At 36.9% G+C, this 15,598-nt stretch overlaps 1 protein-coding gene and 1 pseudogene across 1 annotated transcript in view; both read left to right on the top strand.

Annotated features, from left to right (window-relative positions):
• IL1RAPL2 (interleukin 1 receptor accessory protein like 2) overlaps nt 1–15,598 on the top strand; it is a 789,386-nt gene that overhangs the window by 730,487 nt on the left and 43,301 nt on the right. The window lies entirely within an intron of this gene.
• Nucleotides 6,537–7,155, top strand: LOC119523594 (annotated as a pseudogene).

The raw sequence follows: 15,598 nt of genomic DNA, 5'->3' as shown, positions 1-15,598 counted from the left end.
ATATATTTAAGTTACTGAAAGAGAAATACTGCCAACCAAGATTCCTATATCTGGCAAAATTGTCTTTCAAATATGAGGGAGAGCTTGAAATATTCTCTGACAGACAATGAGAGACTTTGTGAACAAGATGCCTGCTCTACAGGAAACATTAAAGGAAGCACTGCAGACAGAAAGGAAAAGACAGGAGTGAGAGGTTTGGGAAGCAATGTAAGTACACAGAACAAAGATGACTGTGAGTATGGTTGAAACAGGAAGGTTGGGAACATGTTGGATACCAGAACAAAAGATGAAGGATAAAGACTGGGACTGTGTAACTCAGGGGAAACCTAGGGTGCTCAATGATTGTAATAAAAGGTACAAATTTGTTTTTACATGAGGTAGAACAAATGAATGTCAACATTGTGAGGTGTTAAAAATAGGGTTGGATTGGGGGGAAAATACAATCAATGCAATCTAGAGACTAATTAACAGAAAAATTTTATTATTCTTCCTTTAATATAACAAAGGCAATATACCAAAGCTGAATGCTCATGGGGGGGCAGGATAGGGGAAGAGTATGGGACTCCTGGCATTGGTGATGTTGTCTCACTCTTTATTCTACTTTAGGTTAGTGCTATCTTTCCTTTTGTTGCTTTCTAGCTGTCATGTTTTTTGTTTTTCCTCTCTCTCTTTCTCTTTTTCTTTTGTCTGTCTGCCTACTTTGGTTCTTCCTCCTTCTTTGTGGAAGAAATGGAGATGTCCTTATATAGATAGTGCTGATGGTGCAGAATACATAAATACATGACTATACAGGGAACTAATGATTGTTTACTTAGGGTGGAATGTATTGTGTGTGAACAAAACCATCTTAAAAGAAATGGATTGATGAAGAAACCTTGAGGGCACTATAATGAGTGAAATAAGACAGACACATAAAATATTACAGGGTCTCACTGATATGAACTATTTATAATATATACTCATAGACATGAAATATAAGTTACCAGGATATAGAATGAGGCTAAAGAATGGGGAGTAGTTGCTTATTATGAGCAGAATGTTCAACTAGGGTGAACCTAAATGTTTGGAAATGGACAGGGATGATGGTAGCATGTTCTTGTGAGACTAACTAACAGTGCTGAAATGTGTGTGAAAGTGGTGGAAAGGGGAAGCTCAGAGTCACATATTTCATCAGAAAGAAAATTGGAGGTTAAAAGAGGAATGTATAAAACAGTGAATCTTGTAATGGGCAATGTCTGTGATTAACTAAACAAATATTAGAAATCTCTCTCACAAACTAGAACAAATGTATGACAGCATAACTAGAAGTTAATAATAGAGAGGCATATAGGAAAAAATATATACCCATTGAAAACCATATACTACAGTTAGTAGTATTTTAATGTTCTTTCATCAACAGTAATGAATGTACTATACCAAAACTATGAATCAATAATGGAGAGGGGTGGTTAGGGGTATGGGAGAATTTGAGTTTCCTTTTTTCATCTTTATTTCTTTTTTGGAGTAATGAAAATGTCCTAAAAATTGGAAAAAAAATTAATTATGGTGATGGATTCACAGCTGTATGATGGTACCATGGGCAATCTATGTACACTTTGGATCTTTGGATAGTTGTATGGTATGTGAACAATCTCAACATATATATATGTAAAAAGAACATTCAAAACACCCCATACCCCTCCTTCCCAATATTAGTCATTTAGTTTTTGTCCACATTTTTCTACTCATTTGTCCATACACTGGGTAAAAGGAGTGTGAGCCATATGTTCTCACAATCACATGGTCACACCATATAAGCCATATGTTATACATTTGCCTTTAAGAATCAAGGATACTGGATTGCAGTTCAACTGTTTCAGATATTTTTGCCTAACTATTCTGATAAACTAAAAACTAAAGAGGGATATCTATATAATGCATAAGAGTTACCTCCAGAATTACCTCTCGACTCCATTTGAAAACTCTCAGCCACTGAAACTTTATTTTGTTTCATTTCACTTCCCCATTTTGATCCAGAAGGTTCTCAATCACATGATGCAGGGTCAAGGCTCATCCCTGGGAGTCAGAACCCACACTTCCAGGGAGATTTACAACCCTGGGAGTCATGTCCCACGTAGTGGTGAAGGCAGTGAGTTTACCTGCCCAGTTGGCTTACAGAGAGAGGCCACATCTCGGCCACAAAAGAGGCCCTATGGGGGTGACTGTTAGGCACAATTATGAGTAGGCTTAGCCTATCTTTGCAGTAATAAGCTTCATAAGGGCAAGCCCCAAGATTAAGGTCTAGGCCTACCAAGCTGGTAGTCCCCAATGCCTGTGAGTATGTCAGGAATTCCCCAGCTGGGAAGGCTCAACATCTCTGCATTTTTCTCTAGTCCCTCAAGGGTGGTTTGCAAAAACTTTTTATTCTCTGCCCAAATTACTCTGGGTTGTACTGGGGCTTCTTGCTGACCTGTACAAACCAACAAGAGCTCACTCTCTAGTCAAGGTTCCATGTAATTATGACATTTGAGAGAACTGGCCATGCAAGTTAAATTATATAGTGTGCTACAGAAAATATAAATTTTGCACCATATTACCATCTCTTCCACTGGTTCCACACAGAAGCCAAAGTTTTAAAACATCCTCTACCCCTTTAGGCTGAGCTGCCCCAATCTCAACCAAGTCCATTTCATTCACATCTCCAATCGAAATCTGTTCTCCTTTTCAGCCTCTTTAATAGCTGATTCATGGGGCAATGCCAACACTCACAGCTGCCAAACTCGGCTCCAAGTCCCAGGCAACACAGACCCCTGAAGCTCCAGGGACTGACCATGTCACACACAAACAGCTCAGAATCTCAAACTTTAGACATAACTGTTACAACTCATGAATAGATGTGACCACTGTAAGAGCTTACAATCTAGGAACCTTTACATAAGCCTTCCCCTGATAACCCATGCTTCCACTTTCAATTCTCAGGGTTTACACATTGTTATTAGTCCATATTAATGAGGCATTATTATGTTTGTCTTTTTATTCTTGGCTTATTTCACTCAACCTACTGTCCTCACAGTCCATTTACCTCATTGCATACCTCACAACTTCATTCCTTCTTGCTGCTCCCTCATGCAAAAACATTCTTATATTTGTACATTTAATCACCCTCATCAACCATGCTAGGTTTCACTAAGTTATACAGTCCCAGTCTTCATTGTCTATCTTTACCTCTGGTGTCATACATTTCCCTATCCCACCTCTTTCAGCCTTACTCACAGTCATCTTTGTTAAGTGTACTTACAATATTGTGCTGCCATCGACCAGTATTGTGCTATCCATTTCTGGATCTATACAATCAATCCCTAGAACATTCTATACTACTTCACCATCAAATGTCTAATCTCTACTCTATTTCTAACTCCTGATATCTTCATTTCTACACTCTTCTCCAAACCTCTCTCTCCTGTCTTTTCCTATTTGCCTGTAGCACTCCCTTTAGTATTTCCTATAGAGGAGGTCTCCTGTTCACAAACTCTCTCAGTGTCTATCTTTAAATATTTTAAACTCTCCTTCATTTTTGAAGGACAGTTTTGCCAGATATAGGATTCTTGGTTGGCAGTTTTTATCTTTCAGTATCTTAAATATATCATACTACTGCCTTCTCAGCTCCATGGTTTCTGCTGAGAGATCTGCACTTAGTCTTATCAAGCTTCCCTTGTATGTGATGGATTGCTTTTCCCTTGCTGCTTTCAGCAGTCTCTCTTTGTCTTTGACATTTGAAAATCTGATTAGTGTCTTGGAGTAGGTCTATTTGGATCAATTCTGTTTGGGTATGCTGTGCTTCTTGGGTCTATAATTTTATGTCTTTCAAAAGAGTTGGTAAATTTTCATTGATTATGTCCTCTATTATTCCTTTTGCTGCATTTCCCTTCTCTTCTCCTTCTGTGACACCTATAACATGTATATTTGTGCACTTCATTTTGTCCTTCAATTCCTTGTGACCCTGCTCATATTTTTCCATTCTTTTCCCCATCCTGTCCTGTCCTGTCCTCCAGCTCACTGATCCTTTCTTCTGCCTCTCCAAGTCTGCTGCTGTATGTCTCCATTGTGTTTTTCATCTCTTCTATTGTGCCTTTCATTGCAATAAGTTCTGCTATTTGTTTCTTCAAGCTTACAAATTCTTCCTTATGATCACCCAGTGTCTTCTGTATATCATTCATGACTTTTGTCACATTCTCTTTCAATTTGTTGATTTGATTTAAAAGATTCACTAGAACATCTATAATTAGTTGTTTCAACTCCTGACTCTCAGTTGAGGTATAGTTTATTCCCTTGACTGGGCCATATCTTCCCATTTCCTGATGTGGCTCATGATTTTTTGCTGGCTAGGCATCTAATTTTCTGGACTGGTTTATTCAGGAGGTTGTTTTCTCTCTTTCGCCTAAGGTTTTCTTGTTGGCTGACTTTGATCTCTATCTTCTCTTTGTTTCTCTCCCTGGCCAGTTGTCAGATTGGCTCTACTCCCCAGTCTTCCCCCCCAAATCAGGCACTCACCATGGCCTGCCACAGGGTTGGGAGGTAGACACTGGGCACCCCAGCAAGTTCACTGTGTGTGGTAATACAAATCTTCTGGCTTCTAGTGGTGCTCTTTTTTCCACCAGCTAGTAAATCCTGGGTTTGTTTAGGGGCCCTGCTTTAATGGTTGGATCTTCCCTATTTCTCAGACAAAACAGGGCTGGGTTTCCATACAGGGCATGTAGACCAGATTCTTTGCTCCTAAGAAAGGGTATGAAGCATCTTTTAAAAAGTATTTTACTTCCCTTGCCCTTTCTGGACTGTCCAGCAGATGGTGCTGCTCAGTAACTTAATCATCCTCCGAGGCTGCTTTGCCTCTGAGCACAGGCTTTGTATGACCCCACGAGGCTGAAACTGCAGGATTCCTATGTCCTCACTTTGCTGGCCAAAATCTGGCTCAGTGTGGGGCTCCACCTGTGGCAAAGTACTCCCTCAGCTGACCCAGCACTCCAGCTGTCTTCAAGGCAAGGAAAAAGCTGCCAGCTGCTGCTTCTCTCAAGGGTGGGGGAAGGAATTTCAAACCCAAGGCTGGAAACAGTCTCTGTCCAAATTTTCTGTCTTTTTGTTCCTCACTGATCTGGGCCTTGAAATATCCTCCCTTATCCACTGGGTCTTCAAACAAAGTGTATTTTTCATTGCTGTGAGAGATTTTTAAATTTGTGTCCCTGGTGGGAGGGTTCTGGTCTGCTGTTTCTGTGCCTTTCTCACATGGAGACTGATGGAGGGGGAGGGAAGAGGACTGGCTGGTCTGGGATGGAAAATTCCTACCTGATATTTCTTCTCTTTCTTCAATTCAGCATTTGCAGGGTCTTTCCCCAGTCTATATCCTCATGCAGAGTTTTAAACAATTCAGAATTGTCCTTTTTTAAATTGAATCTCTGGAGAGAAATTTTCAGTAGCTATTCATGTCACCATGATGACACCACTCACTGAGAACTATATGTTTTAACAGGCAGAGTGCTGAATAAGACATATTCTCAAGTCCTCCTAGAGCTTATGATCTTCAGGGAGGGGAAGATGCAAAAAAAGACAACATTGAACAGTAAACAAAAAATCATGCAAAAGATATATAACATTATAATTAAAAACCTGCTATGAGGAAAAAAGAATAGGTCTTATTCAGCCAGTGGAGACAGAGATAGCTTTGTGATTTAAAGTAGATACATCTCTCTCTACTGCATAAAGTAACCACTAGCAGCCCTTAAATCTGCTAAAAAAGTCTGATACTATAAACCAAGGCACACCATCAAATTCCAACTGTCATGGCTTCTGTAAGAAAACATGTCTAAATAATGAATAACTGAAAATATTAATTCTCATCTTCCTGACCTCTAAGTATTGGAGTGCCTCAGGGTGTAGGTCTCAATCTTTCCCTCTTCTTACTCACTCGGTAGGTAATTTCACTTGGTCTCCATCTCATGGATTGCAACATTGAAATGCTGAGAAATCCCAAATATGTATCTCCAGTTTAGACTTCTTGCTTGAACTCCAGACTTATATATATCCAACTGCCTACTCAGCAACTACACTTAGACATTTAATAGGTATATCGAACTTGGCTAGTTTGTCCCAAACTGGATTCTTAATTTCTCCTTCTACAAGCCTGATCCTCCAGTTGCCTTCTCCATCTGGGTAGATGGCATCACCATCCTTACAATTGATCAGGGCAAAATTCTTGGAGACATTTTTGTCTTTTTTTCTCTACATACATCCTGTATCTGGTCCTCCAGCAAAACCTATTACTCCACTCTCAAAATGTATCCAGATGGTGTTCACCAGGGCAGTTGGGTGAATTAGTGAGCCTTTTCTGTGGTGCACATCAGTGACTCCAGCTACAAGGAGCAAGAATGGGCTGGTCGTGGGTCTTGTGCAAGGCACCGCTGCCATGGCTACATGCGTTCACTGCAATGATTAAGCATTTCCACCCTGTGTGAGCCATATTCTGTTTTTGAATTACCAGTTCTCTATGCTTCAACAGCTGTAAAATGAATCTCAGCATGAAGCAGAAATAAGAACTCCAAGAGAATGTAAAGAATAATCCTGTCTGAAGAAACACTCTGAAGATGATTTAATCTTCTGCAGCCACATCTCTTGTTGGAAGAGAATGAGTTAGCCAAAGGCTTATCCAAGAAGAAGCATGGGAATGGTTAGTTAACATCTAAGATTTCCAGCTCTGGAGTAATTCTTGACCCAGAATATAGTGAAAGTATAAATCTCAGAGAAGTCACCCAAGAATCATTTGATTTCATGATTAAAGAAAATCCATCCTCTCAATATTGGAAAGAAGTGGCAGAAAAATGGAGGAAGGTGCTCTATGAAACACTTAAGGAAAAATGAGAAACTTCATAAAGAAATTGAACAAAAGGACAATGAAATTGTCATCCTGAAAAAAGAGTATAAAGAACTGGCAGAAGTAGCAGAATGTACAATATATGGTAGAGGTGATAGATTGAAAGATGAAACTTGGGATAACTGAATCACTGGATAGTCAGAAATTCAATTCTGAAGGTGAAACTGATGAGGATTCTGAAGTGGAAGACAGAGATTGGCACATATGCTGAAGAAATTGTATCTTCCTCTACAGACAAAAAGCCAAGTGTATGAAATTTGTTAGTACTTGACTTTTCAGAAATACAATGTCAAATTTACCTCCACTTTGTAGCAGAATAAGTAACTATATAATACAAAAAAAGTATCCAGATTCTGACCACTTTTCCCTACCTTCACTGCTACTATCCCCCTAGTCTGACTCACCTTTCTCAATCATCTGGATCACTGCTACTACCCTAGTCTGAATCAACTTTATCAATCATTTGGATCACTGCCATAGGTTCCTAACTGGTCTCCCTGCTTCCACCCTTGCCCCCTTACAGTCTATTCTCAATACAGAAGTCAAAGTGATTATTTTTCAATGCAATTTTATTTTGATATATTCACACACTATATAATCCATTCATTCAAACCGTACAATCAGTGGCTCACAGTGTCATCATATAATTGTGTATTCATTACCAAAATCAATTTCAGAACATTTTCATTACTCCCAAAAAATAAATAAAAATAAAAAGTAACATTTAAAACATTCCACACCCCTCATCTCCCACCTATTATTTATATTTTTGTCTATATTTTATTACACATCTGCCAATGTACTGGATAAAGGGAGTGCCAATCACAAGGTTTTCACAATCACACAGTCACCTGATAAAAGCTATATAGTTATACAATCATCATTGAGAATCAGGGCTACTGCATTACACTTCAACAGTTTCAGGTGCTTCCTTCTAGCTATTCTAATGCACTAGACATGAAAAAGGAATGTCTATGAATGCATAGGACTAACCTTCAGAATGAACTCTCCACTCTGAATTCTCTCAGCCCCTGAAACTTTATTTTGTTTCATTTCTCATCCCCTTTTTCATCATATTAAATATATAATATTTAATTGCTGTTATTAGTTAAAACCTGTTTGTTAATATAGAAGGCTTTTTTAATCCCACAATGCTGGGTCCAGACACATCCCTGGGAGTCAAGAAGGCTTTTTTAATCCCACAATGCTGGGTCCAGACACATCCCTGGGAGTCATATCCCATGTTGCCAGGGAGATTTACACCCCTGGGAGTCATGTGTCATGTAGGGGGAGGGCAGTGAGTTAATTTGCAGTGTTGGCTAAGAGTGAGAGGCCACATATGAGCAACAAAAGAAAGAGGTTTTCTGGGGGTAACTCTAAGGCATAGTTATAAGTAGGCTTAGGTTTGCCATTGGAGAGATAAATTTCTCAATACAGAAGTCAAAATGATCATTTTAATATGTAAGTCAGATCACTTTATTCTCCTGATCAGAATGCTCCAATTATAAAACCCTCCCCATTACACTTAGAATGGCATATTAGATCCTTACCATGTCTTACAAGGCCCGACATGATCTGGTCTCATTTATTACTTTATTTACTACTACCATCTGCTCAGAACACCTCACACACTAGCTTCATTTCCATTCTTAATGTTTACCAAGGATAGTCTGCCTCAGACCATTTGCACCTGCTATTTCCTCTACCTAGAACACTCTTCTCCAATGTGTTCCTATGCCTCATTCCCTTCCTTCATTCAGGTCTTTGCTTAAACACTACCTAACCAATGGACATTACTTGACCACCCTATATGAAGCAGAACTATCCACCATTCTCTTTTTCCTCTAATTCAGCTCTATATTTCTTTATTAGAGAAGGTGTGAGTCTACAAAACAATCATGCATAAAATACAGGATCTCCATGCATGACCCCACCCCATCCCCAACATCTTGCATTGGTATCGAACATCTGTTACTATTGATGATAACACTTTTTTTATAAAGCAATTTTATTGAGGTATATTCACATGCCAGATAATCATCCAAAGCATACAATCAATGGTTCATGGTCTCATAATATACTTGTACATTCGTCACCACAATCGATATTTTTTGATTAAATAGTATGAAATTTTATTAGGAGGAACAACATAAATAAACTACCAAAATACATCCCTGAGCCATATATATATATAATATTTAATTGTTATTAGTTAAAACCTGTTTGTTAATATAGATTTTTTTTCAATTTTTTGGAGATATATTCACATACTATACAATATTCCAAAGTGTACAATCACTTGTTCACAGTACCATGATATAGTTGTACATTCACCACCACTGTAAATTTTTGAACATTTTCACTTCTCAAAAAATAAAATAAAAATAGAAGAAAAAGAAAAAGGTAAAATAAACACCCTAAACATCCCATACCCCTTATACCCCCCATTATTTATTTATTTATTTTTGTCTTTATTTTCTTACTCATATGTCCATACACTGGATAAAGGGACTGTCAGTCACAAGGTTTTCACAATTACACAGTCACACCCTAAAAGCTATATAGTTATACAGTCATCTTCAAGAATAAAGGCTACTGGATTACAGTTCAACAGTTTCAGATCTTTCCTTCTAGCTATTCCAATACACTAAAAACTAAAAAGGGATATCTATATAATGCATAAGAATAACTTCCAGAATGACCTCTTGACTCTATTTGAAATCTCTCAGGCAGATAAATTTAATTTTGTTACATTTCTCTTCCCCATTTTGGTCTGAGAAGGCTTTCTCAATCCCACAATGCCAGGGCCAGGCTTATCTCCAGAAGTCATGACATACATTGGCAGAGAGATTTACACCTCTTGGTGTCATGTCCCACATAGTGGGGAGGGCAGTGAGTTTATCTGCAGAGTTGATTTAGAGAGAGAGGCCACATCTGAGCAACAGAAAGGATTTTCTGGGGGTGACTCTTAGGCATAATTGTAAGTAGGCTGAGCTTCTCCTTTGCAGGAATAAGTTTCATAAGGGCAAGTCCAAAAATTGAAGGCATGGCCTGTTAAATTGGTAGTCCCCAATTCTTGTGAGAATATCCACAGTTGGGGAAGTTCAATATTTCCACATTTTCCCCCATTCCCTCAATGGGGCTTTGCAAATACTTTTTTATTATCTGCCCAAATTACTCTGGGATGAATCATGGAATCACATTAGCCTGTACAGACCAACAAGAACTCACCCCTATTCAAGGTTCCATATAATTATGGTGTTCGAATAAACTGACCATACAAGTTAAATTAGATAGGGTGCTACAGAAAATATAAATTTTGGACAAAATAAACATTTCTTCCTTTGGTCTCACACAGAAGTTGAAGTTTTAAAACACAGTCAATATTGTCCTTTACCCTTTTGCCATATTTGCCTTAGTCCTAATCAGATCAGCTTCATCTCTAATTGTAGTCTGATCTTTTTCAGCTTTTTTTTAACAGTTGCCGTATGGAGTAATGGTGACTTTCATAGCTGCAGAACTCTAGCTCTGAGTCTCTGTTGTCACACAGATACCCAAAGTTCCAGGGAGCTCAGCATCTCAGAATTTAGAAATAACCATAACAACTCAGGAATAGATGTCACTGCTGTGAGAGCTTACACTCTAGGAACCTTTACAATAAGCCTTCCCCTGATAATGTATGCTCTCAAATTCAATTCTCAGAGTTTCCACATTATATTTAGTCCAGATTAGTGAGGCATTATAATTTTCATCTTTTTTGTTTCTGACTTATTTCACTCAACATACTGTCCTCAAGGTTCATTCAGCTAGTTGCCTGCCTCACGACTTCATTCCTTCTTGCCACTGCTCAATATTCCATTGTATGTACCCTTAGGCCACCTCCATCCATTGCAAATCGTGCATAGTGCTTCCATAAACACCAGTGTGCCAATGTCCATTCATGTCCCTGTTTTCAGTTCTTACAAGTATATACTATAAAACAAGGTCGCAGGATCATATGGCAACCCTATACTTAGCCTCCTGTGGAATCACCACACACTGCCTCCAGATGGGCTGCAGCATTTTACTTCCCTAATAACAATAAATAGGTACATCCTTATCTCCACATTTTCTCCAGCACTTGTATATTTCTTAAACAGTTTTATTTCTTAAACAGTTTTATTCACACACTATACAATCCATTCTAAGTAAGCAACCAATGTTCCTGGTGTGATCACATAGTTATGCATTCACCACCACAGTCTATATGACAACATTTCCAGTCTTCCTCCAAGAAAGAAGAGGGAAAAATGAATAAAAAATAAAAAATAAAATAAAAAGGAGAAATCACAACAATAATACCAAGAATCCCATAACCCTCCCATATATCCCCCTCTTATTGACATTTAGCTTTTTTATATTCCCTTTGTTACATTTAATGGAAGTATATCACAATGTTAATGTCAAATATAGACTCTAATTTTCATTGATTGTATTTTTCCATACACCATACCATTTTCAACACCTTGCAATGTTAACATTCATTTGTTCTCCTGCATGTAAAAACATTCCTATATCTGTACATTTAATCACCTTCATTGTTCATCCAGGTTTGCTAAGTTATGCATTCCCAGTCCTTATCTTCTATCTTTCCTTCTGGTGTCATACATGTCCCTGGCCTTCCTCTTTCAACTATAGTCACACTCATCTTTGTTTGTTATACTTAAAATATTGTGTTCCCATCAGGTAGTATTGTGCTATCCATTTTTGAATCTTTACAATCAATCCCATTGAACATTCTTTTCTCCTTTAGCATCAAATGCCCAATCTCTACCCTCTTTCTACTCCTGATAATCTGTGTTTTCAACTTTAACCCTCAAAGTGTGCTCATAAATGTTAGTTCATATTAGTAAGACCATACAGTATTTGTCCTTTTGTTTCTGGCTAATTTTACTCAACATAATGTCCTCAAGGTTCATCCATGTTGTTATATGCTTCATGACTTTATTCTATCTTATAGCTGCATAATATTCCATCATATGTATATACTACAGTTTGTTTATTAACTTGTCCATTGATGGATATTTGGGCTCTTTCCATCTCTTGGCAATTGTGAATAATTCTTCTATAAACATTGGTGTGCAAATGTTCTTTCGTGTCCCTGTTTTCTGTTCCTCTGAATATATACCTAGTCATGGAATTACTGGATCATATGGTAATTCTATACTTAGCTTCCTGAGGAACTGCCACACTGCCTTCAAGAGTGGTTTCACCATTTTACATTCCCACCAACAGTGAATAAGTGTGCCTTTCTCCACATCCTCTCCAGCACTTGCAGTTTCCTGCTGTTGTTTTTTTTTTTTTTTGATAATGTCCATTCTAGTAGGTATGAAATGATATCTCATTTTGGTTTTGATTTGCATTTCCCTAACAGCCAGTGATGTTGAGCAAGTTTTCATGTTTTTTAGCCATTTGTATTCCTCTTCAGAAATTGTCCATGTCTTTTGCCCATTTTTAAATTGAGTATTTTGTCTTTTTGTTGTTGAGTTGTAGGATCTCTTTATATATTCAGGATATTAAACTCTTATCTGATATGTGGTTTCCAAATATTGTCTCCCATTGCATAGGCTTTGTTTTATTTTCTAACAAAGTCCTTTGATGCACAAAAGTGTTCAATTTTGAGGAAATCCTATTTATCTATTTCTTTTTTCATTGCTCATGCTTTGGGTGTAAGTTCTAGGAAAACATACCCTGCCACAAAATCTTTGATATATTTCCCTACATTTTCTTCTAAAAGTTTTATGTTCCTAACTCTAAATTTTAGGTCTTTGATCCATTTTGAGTTAATTTTCATATAACGTGTGAGATAGGGGTTCTTTTTCATTCTTTTGAATATGGATATCCAGTTCTCCAAATACCATTTATTGAAGAGACTGCTTTGTCCCAGTTCAGTTGACTTTATTGCCTTATCAAAGATCAATTGTCCATAGATGACAGGGTCAATTTCTGAACACTCCATTAAATTCCATTGGTTAATTTATCTATCTTTATGCCAGTTCCATGCTGTTTTGACCACTGTGGCTTTGTAATATGCTTTAAAGTCAGGTAGTGTGAGACCTCCCACCTCATTCACCTTTCTCAAGATATTTTTAGCTATTTGGAGCACTCTGCTCTTCCAAATAAATTTGGTTATTGGTTTTGCTATATCTGCAAAGTAACATGTTGGGATTTTAATTGGTATTGCATTGAATCTATAAATCAGTTTGGGTAGAATTGATATCTTAATTATATTTAGTCTTTCAATTCATGAACATGGAATAGATTTTGAATAGTATGATAAATGAACTAGACTTAACAGATATTTACAGAACATTATACCCACAACAGGAGGATGCACATTTTTCTCAAGTACCCATGGATCATCCTCCAGGATAGACCACATGTTGGGTCCCAAATCAAGTCTTAGTAAATTTAAAAAGGTTGAAATTATACAAACACCTTCTTGGAGCATAATAGAAAGGTGTTGGAAATCAATAACAGTTGGAAGGATGGAAAATTCACATATATATGGAAGTTAAACAACACACTCTTAAACAGCTAGTGAAGGATGAATTACAACATAAATCAGTTACAATCTCAAAGAAAATGAGAATAAAAACACAACTTATCAAAACTTATGGGCTGCAACAAAGGCAGTACAAAAAGGGAAATTTATTTCCCTAAATGCCTGTATTAAAAATGAGGAAAGATTAAAAAAAATGAGGAATCAGCTGTTCACCTGGAGGGACTAGAGAAAGAACAGCAAACTAACCCCAAAACAAACAGAAGGAAAGAAATAAAAAAGATTAGAGCAGAAATAAATGAAATTGAGAACATGAAACAATAGAGAGAATCAAGAAAACCAGAAGTTGTTTCTTTGAGAAAGTCAGTAAGATCAGTGGACCCTTAGCTAGGCTGACAAAAAAAGAGAGAGGATGCAAATAACTAAAATATGAAATGGGAGATTTTATTTGCTGAAATAAAATTTTATTTTATTTAAGATTTTATTTATTTATTTTATTTACTGACACAACAGAAATAAAGGAGATAATGACAGGATACTATGAGCAACTATATGCTACTAAACTAAACAATTTAGATGAATTGGACAACTTCTTAGAAAAGCATGAACAACAAACATTGACTCCAGAAGAAATCAATGACATCAACAAAACAATCACAAGTAAAGAGATTGAATCAATCATCAAAAAGCTCCCAAAAAAGAATAGTTTAGGACCAGATGGCTCCACATGTGATTTCTATCAAGCATTCAAGAAAGAATTAGTACCAATCCTGCTGAAACTCTTCAAAAACCCTGAAGAGAAGGGAAAGCTATCTAACTCATTCTGTGAAGCCAACATCACCCTAATACCAAAGCCAGACAATGACAATAGCACTTTGGAAATAATTATACTATTTTTGTTACACTTGATGAGAGATTATTAAATTAGTTTTATCTATCATCCATTAATTACATTAGATGTATTTTTTGCCATATACCATCCTATTAAACCACCTTGTATTAGCGTTATACATTTGTTATAATTCCTAAAAGAACATTCTTATACTTTACTATATTCCATCATCTCCAACTGTGTTCTATGGTCCTATGTTTTATTTTTAAATTTTATTTTAGTGATATATACATCCTAAAGTTTCCTCTTTTATCCACATTCACTGATACAGTTCACTGCATTTGATTATACTCACAACAATGTGCTACCATCACCACAATCCATTTCCAAACCTTCACCATCCAGCCTAAAGAGAAAATCTGTACAATTTAAGCATCAACTCCCCATTCTCTAAACCCAATCTATTGCCTGGTAACCTATACTATAGATTCTAACTCTAAGATTTTGCATATTATAATTAGTTCATAACAGTGAAATCATACATAATTTGTCTCTTTGTGTCTGGCTTGGCATAGTGTCTTCAAGGTTCATCTATGTTGTCACATGCATCAGGATTTCATTCCTTTTTATAGCAGAATAATATTCCATTGTATGCATATACCACATTTTATTTATCTACCCATCAGTTGATGGACACTTGGGTTGCTTCCATCTTTTGGCAATTGTGAATAATGCTGATATGAACACTGGTGTGCAAATATCTGCTCAAGGCCCTGCTTTCAGTTCTTCTGGGTACATACCTAGTAGCAGGATTGCTGAATTATATCATAACTCTATACTTAGCTTCCTGAGGAACTGCCAAATTGTCTTCCACAGCAGTTGCAACATTTTACATTCCCACCAAAACTGATGAGTGTTCCTATTTCTCCACATCCTCTCCACCACTTGTAGTTTTTTGTTCTTTTAATAGTGGCCATTCTAGTAGATGTGAAATAATATCTCATTGTGGTTTTGATTTGCATGTCCCTAATATCTAGGGATGTTGTGCATCTTTCCAAATGCTCATTAGTCATTTATATTTCCTTTTTGGAGAAATGTCTATGCAAGTCTTTTGCCCATTTTTTAATTGGGTTGTCTTTTTATTGTTGAGTTGTAGGACTACTTCATATGTTTTGGATATTAAAACCTTATTAGAAATGACAAAAATATATAAATAATAGTGTAAAGGATAATGGGATGCTTTAGGTGTTCTTTTTATTTCTTTTTTCTTTTTTATATATTTTTTATTTTGGAGAATTGAAAATTGTGGCAAGGAATGCACAAT

Source organism: Choloepus didactylus, chromosome X, assembly GCF_015220235.1.
Source record: "Choloepus didactylus isolate mChoDid1 chromosome X, mChoDid1.pri, whole genome shotgun sequence".
NCBI classification, from domain to species: Eukaryota; Metazoa; Chordata; class Mammalia; order Pilosa; family Megalonychidae; genus Choloepus; species Choloepus didactylus.
The sequence above is the reverse complement of the archived record's forward strand: the minus strand, read 5'-3'. Positions and strand labels throughout refer to the sequence as shown.